General features: G+C 39.0%; 1 protein-coding gene across 4 annotated transcripts in view; it reads left to right on the top strand.

Annotated features, from left to right (window-relative positions):
• PLCB4 (phospholipase C beta 4) overlaps positions 1–16,690 on the top strand; it is a 380,701-nt gene that overhangs the window by 128,399 nt on the left and 235,612 nt on the right. For all 4 annotated transcript variants that reach the window (XM_046679316.1, XM_046679314.1, XM_046679315.1 and 1 more), the window contains one exon: positions 13,269–13,327. The gene's annotated coding sequence lies outside the window, so the exon portion shown is untranslated. The remainder of the gene's footprint in view (positions 1–13,268; positions 13,328–16,690) is intronic.

The following is a 16,690-nucleotide window of genomic DNA, read 5'->3' as shown; positions in this document are numbered from 1 at the left end:
TCATAGTGGTAAACACACGCTTACATATGACCCAGCAATCCCACTCCTGGGTATTTACCTTAAGTGAAATGAAAACTTGTGTTCGCACCAAAATCTGTACATTAATATTTATTGTAACTTTATTTATAATCATCAGAAACTGGAAACAACCCAGATGTCCTTCAACTGGAGAATGAAAAAACAAACCGTTGTACATCCGTACGATGAAATACTGCTCAGCAGTCAGAAGGAATGAACTCTTGATGAATACATCAATATAGGTGGATCACAAAATGCATTATGCTACCTGAAAGAAACCAGAGCCAGACTCAAAAGGCTAGGTGATGTGTGATTCTGTACACGTAGCGAAACATGTAGAAAACAGATCAGTGGTTGTGAGGGATTTGGGGGAGGGGCTGACTACAAAGGGGTAGCATGAGAGAGTTTTAGGGGTAATGGAACTGTTTTATGTCTTGATGTGTAGTGGTTACGTGACTGTGTGCATTTCTCAAAACTCATAGAACTGTAGACGTACCAGAAAAAGTGAATTTTACTGTAGTTGAATAAAAAATAAGAAAAGCAGGGAATTAATTCTCTTGATTATTAAAACCAGTTATGCCTCTGAGTCCAGGTGTTGGTGAAGCTTGAGTGTTCTAGGAGGGTGAACATATCTGAGTCTTAGTTCCTCGTTTCATTTCACTTCAGTTGCTGTGGTTTCCTTGAGAGACTTTGTCCTGTTTCAGGTAGTACTCGTAGCATGATGGACTGTGACTCTGATGTCAGAAGTTGCAGTGGTAGAAAACCCTCCCATGTTCTCCCAGAAGCTGTCTCATATCCTCAGAGGATATGGGTGACTAGCCTAGCGCAGTGATGGTGGTGGTGACAAAGACCAAGAACCTGTCCTGCTTGTTACAGTCGTAGTGAATCAGCTGCTTTAGTTCCTTCATAAAACCAGTTAGAGATGAACAGGAAACAGAATCAGAGCAGGCTGCTGGCCATACAAGTTACGCCAGGCTGTGCATTTAGAGCCCATCCATCTATTCCATCTATTCCGCCTGTCTCAGGGCCCTGGCGTCAGCAGCTGTGTTCTGGGCCTTGAAGAGTTTGCAGAGTTCAGGTCCATCAATAAAAACCAAATTATTGCTGTAGCCCAGTGTACTGGGCCCCAGTGGGCCAACTCCTGATGTAATTTCTCAGAGAACAGGTGGTTGACCAGTTGTCTGTGGCCAAAAACTGTCTGACAGACGTGAATACGAGTCTCAAAGTTACATAATTCATAACGAGACTTTGAGGCATTGAGTGGTTCTTGTAAACTGTACCATACTCTTTTTTCTATTCTCACTTGCTGATTAGAAGATACATTTTATGTTTGTGAAGAATGTAAATATGTAAAGGTTCTTGAGGTCAGATTCTTTGGTGAACCAGCCCTGTTTCCATTTTTCTAGACTGTTCTGGGTCTTTTGCCTTAGGTGTACCTACTTTTGTAAAGAGTGCTATAAACCTAGAATGATCATGAAGCCAGCTTCCTATCAGCAGATTAGAAGTGGATCACAACAGATTAAAATGAAATATTTTTCTCTCTGGCTCTACTCTAGAGCAACCGCTCTTGTTTCTGATATTACTATTCTTAGTTTAGTTTGCACAGATCATTTTCTCTATATGAATAGTAATTTGAGTGCAGAAATAAAGGAGTGGGAGAAGACTGTAACTGGACACCCACTCTGGATTGCAGGAAAGTGATAGGCACTTTTCATGTATTATTCCATTTAATTTCACAACAATGACTGAGGTAGATAATTTTGCTGCTTTACAAACAAGGAAACTAGGTCCAAGAGAGGTTAATTGACTTGTATTCTCAAAGATAGGTCTCTCTCGTTCCAACCCCCGCTCTCTTTATACTCCTCAAGGCTCCATTTGGGAATAGTGTTTTCTCATCTCGTTTCCACTTTCTGTGGGGGATGGAGATTGCACTGGTCTTTTGAGACTGAGCCCTGGGCTTCTTGTCATCTGCTCCCTATTTTACTTTTCAGAGTCCCAAGAGATTTGGCCTAATTTTATGTATTTTTCAAAGCCGCATCACACACATCACTTGTTTCTTTCTCCTCCACGACTGCCTGTGGAGGACAGTTGAGTCTCACAGTTTCATGGCTCTGAAGAGCAAACCCACAAGGCCTTCTTATTTTAATAATTTTACCTCTAATCACCGCAGGGAAATAGGAAAGCAGAGAGAGAGGGAGGAAAAAAACCCCCAGCAAAGTTAGAAATAGTTAAAAGTCTTAATCCTTGAAGCCAGTCTATATACTATAGCTCTTGAAACTTTTTTAGGTATTATTTCTTAGAAGATACTAGAAGTTTCTTTAATAGGGATTAGTTATTAGTTTTTGTCATAGAACTGTTATCCAAAACAGATTCAGGTTGGCACCACTGATGAAATTTTCTCTCCCAGACAGATGATATTTTCCAGTGACTGTGCAAGCTCTAAGGGTTTCATTATGAACCTGCTCTGTAAGAGACTTCCAGAAAGCAAAGATGTTTATGGTAGAGGGAATGTGCCACTGGAGGGGGATTGGGCAATGGATATTAGGCTTAGTTTGAAGTATTTTTGCTGCCCAGTACCAGGAGTCACAGCCACATGTGGCCATTGAACACCTTGTAGCTAGTGTGAATTGGGGTGTGCTGTAAGTGTAAACTACACCCTGGATTACAAAGACTTAGAATGAATGAATAAATAAATAAATAAAAAGAGTGTAAAATACCTCAACAGTTTTTATATTGATTACATGTACATCAATCATATGAGAAAATTCTTCATCTACTGGTTTAATTATATTATTAAAATTAATTTCACCTTTTTAAAATTTTCAGATTATTGTAGATTCACTGCAGTTGTAAAATATAGTACAGAGATCCCCTATACCTTTGATCCAGTTTTCCCCACTGGTACCATGTTACAAAACTAGGGTACACACACCAAAAAATTGGTATTGATAACAATCCATTGACCTTATTCAAATTTTACCAGTTTTATATGCACGTGTGTGTGTGTTTAGTTCTTGACAATATAATCACCTGCGCGGATTTGTATGGCCGCTACCACAGTCAAAATACAGAAGAATTCTGTCACAAGGATCCCTTGGGCTACACTTCTATAGCCACAGCCACCTCCTTCCCTCCCTCTTCTCCTCCCTAACTCCTGGGAGTCACTCTTCTGTTCTCCATCTGTATCATTTCAAGAATGTCATATACATGGAATCCTATAGCATATAACCTTTGAGATTAGCTTTTTTCACTCAGCAAAATTCCCTGGAGATCCATCCAATTTGTTCTGTCATCAATGGTTCTTTCCTTTTGATAGCTGAGTAGTAGTCCATGTTTCTTTTTACTTTTTTAGTGTTGCTAATAGAAAGTTTAAAATTACATATATAACTCACATTGGTGGCTTTCATTTTATTTCTTTTGGACAACACTGGTTTAAGTACATGTTTGTGGGAAGTAATCAAAAAGCCTATTTCTGTTGCATTTTCATTGAATTTCAGGCATTTCTATGTTAAATGGTGCCTTTTATTCTACTAACTCTAAATCAGGTTATTTGGAAATGAACAAGGGAACAGAATCTTTTAAAATCATCTCAGAAGAGTAAAATCATCTCAGTGTCCCTCCCACTCCCCTCCTCCCTTTTTTTTTTGGTCAGTTTTTCAGTAAGAAAACCTTTGATTTCTATTCACAAAAGAAACTTTTCATAAAGTTAGGCAGCAAGAAGGGATGTCTGACAACTGCTGCCGATGGTATCCAGTACATTGGTTTGAGACTAATTAAATGGCTCATATTTATCTGATATTTTCCCTCTTGGGAGCTTCAGAAACATTTTTTTTCAATTTAAGCTTCAAAAAGAAACCAGCTCAGTTAGCTTCTGATGGAGGGAAGAAGCAGGACACAGGGACACTCCAGAGCAGATTAGAACTGAGGGAAAGGGTAATACCATTTTCAATTAAAATTGCCTGGGGAAATTAGGTAGGCAGAGAATAATTACCTGGGTTGGCATATATTCAGGTTTCTGAAACTAAGACCCTACTTGAATGTTCTGAGGGATCACTGACGACCACAGGCAGCCAAGGACCTTTGGGGCTATGTCTGATTGTGAATATGTTTGAGTTTTCTGGCAGCGGTGCTTGGCAATTTTAAATCAAATTATGTAACATGAGAAATTCTCACAAATAAACCTTGTAAAAACCAAGACCTGAAACAAGCAAACCAGGAAGCATCATATTAAAGGGAGCTTTCCCTGAAAATATTTATATTTATAAATATATATAATATAATAAATACATAAAATACATATATAAACATATAACATATTATATATAAATATATATAACAAAATATATTAAAATATAGAAATATATAATTATATTTATAATTGAATTTATGTTTCTGTAATTTCTGCTCTGTGAGCACCAGGACACTGGAGCTGACATGGAACCATAGGAGAACATAAAGAAGGCTAATTAAAGTAAAGTTCTAGTCTCTCACCTCCTCATGCAGAGGGCTCTGACATGGTAACAGGCCTTGGTCACACCTTGCAAGTACCAGGAAGGATCTCAGAGTAAATGCCATCTGACACGGGGGCTCGTCCAGCCTAAGTTGCGGAAATGAGTCTTTGAAAGCAAATGTGCCTTTACTGCAAATGTCAAGATGGAATATTGGGCCCTGCACCCCAACTCCACCCCAGTGACCTCTTACTACAACTGCTAAGCAGGTGGTTTTGTGGTCTGTGCTTCCGGTGGCACCTAGTGTCATGCTGCCCTGCTCTGGCTGGGTGGAATTGATGGAAAAGCTTTGAGGTTCTTGGACCACAGAGTTTTTCCTTTCTTATTCCCTAGAGGAAGGCTCACTTTCTTCTTGGCAATAGGGAAGGGAGCCAGTGGTTTCTCTTCCTTGCTTCTAGTGTTAGCTTTTGCTTTGTTCCCATCTTTTTATAATCTCTCAATTTCAAAATCTAGGATAATGGAAAAGGGTTTGGAAGAAGTAAAACAGAGAAAGAAGGAATCAATTATGTTTTTCTTCTCTCCTCTTCCAAATAAAGACATAGGGAGTAGAGGAATGCCTGGATTATTTGCTTTTTTAAGAGGACGTCATAGCTTCCTTGGACAAAGCTGCTGCTGGTAAGTAGGGTATCTTTATGCAGTTTATAGAAGCACACCCTTGTCAGGGCTGCAGTCCCCACTTGCCCCTTGGCCTTGGACATGAGCCATATCTGTTTGAGTGCAATGCATATGTGCTTGGCCACCACCTTGTGCTGTACAATAGGTGCAGAAAGTGCCCCTGTTTCGCAACGAGGAAGCACAGATGGGTGCGCAGGCAGACGTGGTTCTTAACAGCAAGGGTCCTACAGCCAGATCACCAGGGTTTGGATTCATCCTCCTTTGCTTACTTGCTGTGCGGCTCTGGGTAAGTGATGTAACCGCCGTGTGCCTCTGTGTCCTCATCCGTACAAAGTTTCTACCTATAGAGTCTGGTGAGATTTCGTGAGTTAATATACATAAAACACTGAGAGTACTACCTGGACATGGTAATTTCTCATTAATTGGTAATTATTATAATTGTTATTGCATACTTTACTTCTTCCAAACCTGTCAGACAATTTTTCTCTCTGACCAAACATGTTTTTGAAGATTTCTTAAAGATTCTCAATTTTTTTCTGTGAAAAAACATCTTAACTAATATGCCATGTGCTTGTGGATGTATTAAGCATGCTTTTTATTATCTTTATCCTTTTCCTTTAAATATTACTGTGGTTATATACGTGTTGCCTCTGTGTAACTTCCAAATAACCAAGTCAGTTGAGTGAAAAAGCAGTTAAATTTGTTGACACCATTCAGAAAATATAATTTATCTTAAAAAATTGCATCGCATGGTGTTATTTGGATACTTGTCTTAAAAAAGTTATTTTTTTGTCCTTCTAGGTACTGTGTCTTTGTTTTTTGTCTTTGTCTCCTCTTCTTCGTCCTTCTTCTAGAATGTCAATTTTCTAGACATCCAGTTTCATAAGGTTTGGTTTAAGTTAAAGGAGAGAAACATCTCATGTAGATTTGGAATTTGGTGTAATACATGCATTTTTAGGTAATGGAATCCTAACAACCTTAACTACTCTAGAGATGAATGGGAAAATTGTTACAAACATGCTCTCTGTTTTAACTTTCGTATGTCCTCTCAGCTGGCTAGTTAACCTTTCTTGTCACATGTCTTCAACTCCCAGACTGAAAAGAAAAATGCATGCAGACGGCAAATGCACGCTAGTAATTGGTGTAGTAGTCAGAATTTGAAGACGGCCCCAAGACTCCCACACCTTGGTGTACACACCCTGTGTAATTCCTAGGATTATGACTATGTGGGATGTCACCCTGTGATTAGGTTATGTTACCTGGTACAGTTGACTTTAAGAATGAAAGCCTGTCCTTAGGCCTATCCTAATCAGCTAAGCCCCTAAAAGGAACTGAAGAAAGATTCAAAGAGAGAGAGGGATTCCGTGTAAGGAAGATTCTCCATCGCTGGCTTTGAAGATGGTGGGGGCCGTGTGGCAAGGAGAGTGAGTGGCGTCTGAAAGCTGAGAATGGCCCCCTACTGACAGCCAGCAAGGAAACAGGTGCTCAGTCCTGTGACCATAAGGAAGTGAATTTGGCCAACAGCCTGCCTGAACTTGAAAGCAGATTATTCCTCAGAGCCTCCGGAAAGGAAGGAAGCCTAGTAAACACCTTGATTTTAGACTTGTAAGATGCTGAATGGAGAACCCAGCAACTGTACCTGGACTTCTGACCTACGGTACTATGAGCTACTAAATATGTGTTTTCTAAGCCATGAAGTTTGTGGCAGTTTGTATGCAGCCGTAGAAAACCAATACACAAGCAAAACCAGGCAAAAGAATGTAGGTGGGTAATTGTAAAGCCATCACCATTATTTAGAGAAAAAATAACATCCGTAAATAGCTCATAATAACCTCCTAAAAGACCCCCAGTTATACATTTTAGAGCCCGTTAGCCACAGTAAATGACAGATACAGGAGCTATAACTTTTCTGGTCAGAGTTTAGAACAGTTTCTCAAACTGGCAGTTTTAGACTTAGGGAGGGGCAGAGGAATGACTAAATTGCCCTCTTGCTGAACACTTCTTGCACGACAGTAAAGGAAAAGTGTGCAGAGTAGAAATGGGGAATTGCCTTCCTTGTGTGGTTGTAAATGTTGCTGACTCTGCCTTTCATTTAGAGCTCACTAACTCAGCACCGGGGGAAAGGGGAGCAGGAGAAGGTGGGTGTGGCAGTTTTCTGGGTAGAAATGAAGGGGGAATGGGGGCTGTGGGGAACTGGAGAACCCAGGCAGTCTCTTTCGAGTGCCTGGCAAACCTGTGGCACTCTGGGTCCGTGTTGCTCAGTCTTTCAGATTTCCAAGAGAAGCTGGGGCTCCAGAGATTTATATGAAATCCCTCATATTTTAAATGTTAACAACCAGCTCAAACTTTAAAAGGTCATCCTGGGGACATGTTAACATGTTTGTGGCCAGCTCAGACCCACGGCAGCCTCTCTTTCTCTGCAGCTTAGAGGAGTGAGTGTATGTGAGCAATTTGGGGGCCTGAGAGAATGGGAGGGTGTGAGCTCGATGAGGACCCGAGCATTGTTTGCTTTGTCTACTGTTGTGTCCTCAGAGCCGAGAACAGTGTCTGGCATACAGTGGGTGCTCGATAAATATGTGATAAGTGGCTCTGGGGAGACAAACTTATTTATACCATATGTGAAGATATCAAATGTGATTACATTGGTGAAATGTGTTTCTAAGATGCAGTTACCTTTAATGTTGTGATATGGTACTCTCTGGGGTAACACGACATCCTTTCAGCCCACCCATTTACCTTTTTAAGCTTACAATTCCATTTGAGGACTATTTTGGAAGTCATTAATTCTGAAAGAACAAAGCCAGCATTGATGCCTTCTGTATGGCTGGTGCTGTCTTGGGTGCCTTGCCTCTCTTATCTCATTTCACCCAGACGTCTGAGATGGGCCTCCACAATACCTGCATTTTACAGATGAGGAGGTGGTTTCAGAGAGGTGAAGTCAGTTGCTTGAGACCCCACAGCTGGTAAATGATTGCCCTCAACTTTATCTGATTGCAAGGCCTTTGCTCCTCTCCTACGTGCTTGCTCCTCAGAGCGTGCTCTGGGACCAGCAGCATCAGCATCACCTGGGAGCTTCTTGGAGCTGTAGAATCTCCGGCGCCGCCTCAGACCTGTCTCAAACAGAATCTGCATTTCACCCAGATCCCTTGGTGATTTGTATGCATGTCGAAGTTTGAGAAGCATTGGCCTATGCTACTGGATTCTACACTTGAGTTATTCGTGAGCCACTTTTATGGATTTGGCCAAATCTGTCTTTCACCTGAACTTATTACTCATCAATTCCACTTAAATAGGTTTGCTTAAAAAGAAAATATAACTGGTAAAAAAAAAAAAAACTATGGTAAGTGCTAACAGTACTGTGGTAAATAGCTATAAAGAACTGTATTTATAGTGATACAATTAAGTTCAATTGAAAAGTGATACCATTTTCCATAAATAGAAGTTAAGTGCTGAAGTATGTGCGCTGTACATTCTCTCTCCATCTACCATTGTAGAATAACTGTATTTTACATGTAAACAATACCATGAATAATAAACTATAAAGCATCTCTGCTGTGGACCGTTAGTGGCAGTGTGTTCTACTTTGGGATGCAATGCTGTGGTAGGTTGCGAAAATGGCCACAAAGTTTTTCCCTCCCTACATCCACACCCTTGCAATGTGCAATGTCTCATCAAGAAGGGAGACACTCCATGCTTTGAATCTCGGCTTAACCACATGACTTGCTTTGCCCAATGCTGTATTAGCAAATGTGACATAGCAGAGGCTTGAAAAGTGCTTGTTCAATGGGGCCTATTTGCAAACGGAGACTACCATGTGAACCAAAATAAGTGGTTATTGATTTAAGCCACAAAGGTTTGAGGTGATTCATTATGCGGCACAAACTCACTGATATAACTGTTCTCTAACATTCTGTTTGTTTGCAAAACAAAAATTTCCGTGTTCAGTAGTAGATCAGAATGAAATGATCTGTTTTGGCCAATTATTCTTGCCCAGTTATTCTTCACTTGAAAACGAAGCCTCAATATTGAATATCTTGGGGAGGGCATTAGATATATTGATTCACAAAATCAGGCCTGGCAATGTCACTCTCAAATATTTGTAGGTTTTTTTCCTCCACTGAGAAATAAAAACCTCACCCTTGGCTAAAGGTCCCCATTGCTTTGAAATAAGACTGCATCTCAAACTCCATGGCATCTGTTATTAGTGGTGATTTGCAGTAAGATCTCGGTGCTTTCTTATGGTTCAAAGGCAGTTCTGTGCATGTAGGTTTCTTTGGTGAGAATAGAATACAGTTGTGTGTATTTCCCATCACAAGGAATCCCATGGAGAATTACAATAGTAAGTCTTCTAAAAATGTAAATATTCACCACTTACTGTGTTTTCTTAAAGAGCGTGAATAAGTGTTTTGTCATTTTTGAAAGAAGCCAACTAATATTTGCTGGCAAACTCACTGAAATGCAGCCTTTTTAAAAAAAAACAAAAGGCTTTAATCAAATATAATTTACAAAGCATAAAATTCACCCACTTAAGATGTATGATTCACAGAGTTGTGCAACTACTACCACAGTCTAATGACAGAACATTTTCATCATCCCAAAGAGAAATCTTGCACCTGTGAGCAGTCACTCCCCATCTTCCCTGCTTCTCCAGTCCTGCGTAACCACTTATCCGCCCTCTGTCTCTGTGGGTTTGCCTATTCTGGATGTTTGATATACATGGAATCATATAGTATGCGATTTTTTGTGACTGGCTTTTTTCATTTAGGATAATGTTTTTTTAAGGTTCATCCATGTTGTCCCATGTATCTGTGTCACATTCTTTTTATTGCTGAATAATATTCCATTGTATAAATATACCACATTGTGTTTATTCATCCACCAGTTGACGGACATTGGGATTATTTCCACTTTTTGGCTATTATCAATAATGCTGCTATGAAAAAGTACATATAATTTTTTTCCTTGGACATGTTTTCATTTCTCTTGGGTACATCCCTAGGAGTGGAATTACTGGGCCATAAGAGAATTCTATGTTTGACCATCTGAGGAGCTGCCAGACTGTTTTCCAAAGTGGCTGCACCATTTTATTGTCCCAAGAAGCACTGTATGAATGTTCCTGTTTCTCCAAATTCTCCTTAACCCTTGTTTATAGTCTGTGTTCTGATTATAGTTATTGTACTGGGTGTGAAGTTATATCTCATTGTGGTTTTGACTTGCATTTCTCTGATGGTTGAGCATCTCTTCATTTATTTGTATATCTTTTTTTGAGAAATATCTATTCCGATCATTTACCCATTTTTAAATTGGGTTATTTATCCCTTTATTGTTGAGTTCTAATAGTTCTTAACATATTTCTGGGTACAAGTGTTTATCAGATAAATGATTTGCAAAAATCTTCTGTTTTATGGGTTATCTTTTCACTTTCTTGATGGTGACCTTTGAAACACAAAAGTTTTTTTTAATTTGTTAAAGTCCAATTTACCCACTTTTTCTTTTGTCGTTTGTGTGTTTGGTGTCATATCTATGAAAACATTGCCTAACCCAAGGTCACAAAGATTTACTCCTGTATTAATTTACTCCTAAGAGTTTTATTGTTTTACCTCTCATATTTACATCTGTGATCCACTTTGGGCTAATTTTTGAGTATGGTGTGAGGTAGGAGGCACCTTCATTCCTTGGCATGTGGATATCCAGTTGTCCCAGCACTGTTTGTTGAATAAACTGTCGTTCCCCGTTGAATAGTCTGGCACCCCTGTTAGATGAAAAACAGATTTTGTTTACACTAGCACTAATAGAAGTTGGGATTTGGGGATTTTGTCTAACTATTTATTAGCTTTCCTTCTGTGTTACAGAAAAATATCTTTCCTCTTTTGAAAGACCAACTGCGTACACAGACACAAACACAACAGAGATTCACAGAGCCCTATACATAGACACACAGACACACACACTCACTCGTCCACAGAGTCTCTCCTTTATGAAAGACGCCTTTTAAATTCTTCAACACCTAGAGTAAAAATATTAGAATGAAAAAGTAGGTATGTTGAGCCTTGGTTCATGTATGACTACAACACCAAGTCAGTTACAATAGTTTGCCTACCATATGCCAGTAGCTAAATAGTTCATGACAAACTGTTTTTACTCCTTCACTTTTTTGTAAAGTATTTCAGCGTTGGCTTTCCCCAGTGTTGCAATATCCTAGCCAGGCAGAGAATGAGAAAGGTTTATGGAACAATGCATCAGTTTTATGCTGGATAATCACTTAGGGAATTAGAGAAGGAAAGGGAAAACATGTGTCCAGTCTTTGGTTACAGAACGACTTGGGCAGCAAGTGGTTTCTCAAAATGAGGAGCATGATATGGCAGGGTCATTAATCAATGAGCTTTTTTGGAACTCAGCTTGTTTCACAACTCATGGAGGCATAAAACTGTTATGTAGTTTAACTTTCAAGCTCTAGGCAGGCCACTTAATTATTTATCTGTTCAACAAAGCTTTATTGAGCACCTACTGTGTGCTAGGCACTATGCTAGGTGGTGGGGATATACATAATGCCTTTCAATACACACATAATCCCTGTCTTCATGGAATAAATTGTCTCATATTAATATATCATTAAAAATATAAATGTAATACTGAAAATATGGTAAATGCCATGGAGGAGACAGTAGCATAGAGGCTAAACATGGGCCAGGGTATCAGGGTTTGAATGCCAGCTCTGTGTGATTCGTAGTCACCTAACTTCTCAGTTTTCTCTTCTGTAAAATGGGAATAATCACAGTACATACATTTTAGAGGTTTTATGTGGATTAAATATGATAATGCAATTCATGCTGAGATCCTGGGTCATACTAAATATTCATTTAATTAGTTAAGTAAGTGTACCTGATGCTGTAGGCTTTCTAATTCTGTACATTTAAAGTGGAATGTTTCTTTCCATAGAGAGTTTAGGATGAATTGGATTCTTTCTTCTTAGATTTCAATAATAAAAGTAGTATATTTTGTGGTAAAATATTACATAATGGTTAAATGTTAGGTTAAAATACAAAGGCCTTTTTTTACCTTCCTTCAGTACCAGTTCTCCAGAGGCAGCCACACTGAAGAGTTTCTTGTTATCCCTCCAGATATGTTCTCTGCGTGTAACAACATTTACGTCTGTGTATTTACACATAGATTAGTGAGGTTTGTTTTTAACACAATGGGCTCATTGTACACATATTATTACAGTACTTGAGTTTTTTAAAAATTAATACTATGACCTGAGAATTTTTTTCCATACCTGTCCGTATAGATCCAGGTTCGCGTCTTTCTTTTTAATGACATAGTCTTGCATTGTGAGGATGTACCATTCTACCTGGGTCCTTACTGTGGAGATCTGTATATGTAGATGATGACCTTCACAAAATCCCAGTTCAGATTTTACAGACATCATTTTTGCACGTCCTGATTGCCAATTTTTCTGCTTCTACCTTCTTTCCAAATGCAAATGGGCTTTTCTTGCTTCTAGGTACTTCTGACACCATCTGGAACGCCACCACCCTCCACTCCCCACACCAGTGGTGGAAAGATCTTAAAATCTAAATTTCAACCAAACCAGAAAGCCAATGTCAAATCCAGAATCTTCATAGACAACTTGTTAACAAAGACAATACATAAACACCTATCAAAAATATTGACTCTTTTTGTAGATAGATGCAATTCTGTTGTAAATCCTTCCTATTCAGCACTGCTCTTCTTTGAAAGGTTCCTTACAGTTCATCTAAGGACATTTTACTATTAATCAGGAAAAGATCATTATATTTACTTCTAGAAGATTTTGGATAGCTGTGTTGTTCAACTGCTGCTGAATCATTTTGATAAGTTAAGAGGTTGAACTGTAGATCAGCAGCTTTAGGAGAGAGAGTATCATCCTGTAGGCTGGGTGTAGCAGTAATTTTCCTGATTTGATGACTGTATGTCTTTGTTGTTCATTTAGAAACTAATGTCACTAATTTATTAATGCATCTTTCTGATATGTTTTTAATCAAATATTATAGATTCTGATTTTGAAGTGCAAAGGGCTGTTTCTTTCCATGAGAATTCTAAAAGTCCTTTACATTGATTTTTCTCTGCTCTCTGTCTCTTTCACAGAGGACAGCGCTGTGATTTGACTAAGGGGACATCACTTGGAGTGGGTCCAGAGACACCTGGTAAGTACTCTGCATACTGTGGTTAAGAGTTGCTAGTTTTGAAGTTCTAGAACTTTCAGTCTGTAAAATGAATTTCTTCATTCACATAGATGTCCTATCTCAAACAGATGTCATATCTCAAACAGATTCACAGACATTTTCTTTCAGGTAGCGGAGCATTAATCTTCTGGAATTTTCTAGATTTGAGTTTTATTCATTCCACCAGCCTTGGGCACTTCACCTTTTGCTAGCATTTCTACTTGCTGTCTGTGGTGGTATTGCCTGTGTTTAGTAAGCATCAGGTATTATTTAAGTTACTGTTTTCTGCAATTCTTTCTGAGGAGAAATGTATGTGGCTTGTGTTTAATCCTGTGCACATTTTGTTTAAGAAGATTCTCACAGATGTGGAAAAGCACAACTATGCTCAGTGTCAGCTGGAATGCACCCTCCATTTTGTGGGAGCCACCTATGGAAATGATGTCAATAAATTCTTTCAATGTCCCTCTAAAGTTCCATTTTACACACTTTTAAAGAAATGCTAAGGTGGAAATCGGAAATACCTTTTATGGCCAATTCTTTTTATTTATTAACTATAACTTGCCGATGCTTTGTTCTAGAGGCAGAATCCTAGTGAATATGAGTGTTCTTTTCTGACCCCTTTATCAAATTGTTGTTTTCTAATTGCTGTTAGAAGTAAAAAATTTGGACTCTGTATCATTTTTTTATTTTAAGGGACATGAAATCATTTGATAGTGATCACCTGAAAAAGATAACCAGCAACTTCACTGTTCATCCTGATAGGTGAACTCCAGGTCCCAGACGTTTCAAATCGATGATACTCTCTTCACTCTGTTGCCTGTTGTGTCAGACACTCCATTACCTTCTGGCAGGGCCCGTGGCTGATTTTCTTCCGGCCTTTCTGTGAGGGGAGGAAGAATCACTCTACCTGACATTCCTCCTAGTGATCAGTATTTAATGATGACACAAGAATATCAAGAAAGTAGATTTATTATTGAATGTTCCTACCTATTTTTAGTCAAGTGCACTATATTTTACTGCTCCCCAAGGGTGACTCATAAACCATGGCTTAGCAGGCAAACCAGAGTTGGGGCCTGAATAATTCTTAGGGACTTTAGTAGACATGACATCTGTTTTTTACATTTTTCTGGACTATCTACTTTCTCTGTATAATAGTTGTATTATTCTTAAAAAATAAGTCATTGTTCATCAACAATATTATGAATGGTTCCTATGAACAATTGTGTGCTTAGTGAAAATAAACATTTGATTCAAGAGTCCCCCCCCACCAAAAAAACCCAAACCAGATCTTAGAAGTTGTTTGTTAAATATTTTAAGTTCCAAGAAGAAATTTCTCTATATTAAGTGGTGTAAATGGCATGCATCGGATTTTTACAAAGACTTTGGATGGCATTCGGCCCTGGGACAGCTAATGCTGTATGTGGGCTCCTCTTCCATCACACCTAATAGGACCTTATTGGACCCGGCGCCCCATGTGTCACCAGATTGTTGATTGCTGTCATTGTGTTAGTCTTGCCCTCCTCCCAAAGAGGGAATTCTTGTATATTTCCCTCCATCCTCTCCTAAAAATAAAACCATTCTACTCTAGCAACATTCGAGTGTTAGATATCTTGTATGATGAGGATATTTTTTACATCGAACTTAAATCTGATTCTTTTATAATGTCTTCCTCTACTCAAAATTGGAAACATTTAGACCCTGAAACTTGAACTTTTCTGGTTTCGTCTGAATGCCTGCTTTATCTCCTCATGATTCCAACAGTGGACGGTACTTTAGTTCTAAATGTTTTCTTAGGCCTATTCCATCCACAATAGGCATGCAGAATATATTTTAATTCCCATAATGGCATAAGATGTATTTTGGATCTTGCTTATTAATGTCACATTCAACTTAGCTTTTTATCATTGTTAGGCAGTTAACTCCTAAAGTAGAAAATATTTATATAGAGAACAAAATGACTATTTTGGGATGAATTATCTTCACCCTTAATGTCTAGCTTCAGAGTGACTCTTGGTAAAGAAAAATTTATTAGTCTGGTCAAACCAAAGGCTGCCTTCAAATTTCATGAAAAGAAAGAAAACAACCCTTGGTACTTTCTCCCCTGTAGTATTTCAGTTTGAAATATCGCTACTCTCTTGAAAAATTTACCTAACATTGGAGGTGCTTTCTTCCTTTCTGAATGATTGGAAATTGTTTTTAAGTGTTGATTCTATACAGAATTTTTAACTTTAGTGTCTGGTATGAAACTCACCAAACTTTAATGTTGAATTGTCTTTCTTTTTGCTTCTTCTTTGGAGCCTTAAAGCTACCCTTGCTTCTCTCACACCTGGAGATATAGTTGTTGTTCTAGTTGTTAGCATCTTTTTTCTAGTCTAAGACCTATGTTCTAGGGCTGCTGCAATGCTCTTTAGGAACAAAGATACTTCTTGCTTATTAAACTGTGGTTAGTACGGTTTCCTTAAATTCTTAAGTGTTATAGAAACTCTTATCCACGGTACGACAACAACAAGAATCTGGTTTCACGTTTTCTTAGAGCTCATTCATGCCTGATAAGAGTCTTGGGTTGAGCTCCCCAGAAGCAGACCCGAGATGAGGATTTCTGCACAACTGTTTTAATAAGGCAGTGTTCCCAGGAGAAACTAGTGAGTTGAGGAAGGAGAGGTAAAGGGAAGAAGCCAAGCAGGGGGAAAGATCCAGCAATATCCTTGCCTCAGCTTGATCCCTAGGGGAGCTCTGGAGTATAATTGCTCCTGAGAGTCTGTTCTTTCTGCTCAAGGCAAGAGAGCTGGGCTTTCCTGTTCCTGCATCCGCCGTTGGCTGTGGGCTGGTGGGAGAGGAGCTGTAAACTTGGCATCACTTGCCTCTTTGCATCTGCAGGTGAAACAGCTCCAGTACTTGAAGGATGTTCCTCTTAAGAAATTTGCAAGTACCATTTCTTAGAAGCAAAGCACGTGAAAGCTTGGCGATGGGCACAGAGGACAGTTAAAAGGGACCCCATGGTATCTGGACAGGACACTGGAGTGTCTGCTCTGCCTGGACACATGCCATTGCACTCACTTCCTCACTCCTACAGGCACATTTTTCATCCCTTAGGCCATTTCCTGGTGCAAGTTAAGCACTTTCCGAAGCTGTATAAATTCATTTCTTTCTTTGAGAAGGTAATAAGGTATTGCTTCTCACATGTAAGTCCTAAAGTGATTGCAGTGTTGAGAGACACCTAAGTAATTTTCACTGAGTAGAATTTTTACATATATTAGAGTTAAAAAATAAAGTCTGAAATTTCAAAGCTTTCCTTAGATGAATGTCATCATGGATAATGATTTTGGGGCCCTGAGAAAACAGGCA

This window comes from Equus quagga, chromosome 12 (assembly GCF_021613505.1).
Source record: "Equus quagga isolate Etosha38 chromosome 12, UCLA_HA_Equagga_1.0, whole genome shotgun sequence".
In the NCBI taxonomy this organism is placed as follows: domain Eukaryota; kingdom Metazoa; phylum Chordata; class Mammalia; order Perissodactyla; family Equidae; genus Equus; species Equus quagga.
The sequence above is the reverse complement of the archived record's forward strand: the minus strand, read 5'-3'. Positions and strand labels throughout refer to the sequence as shown.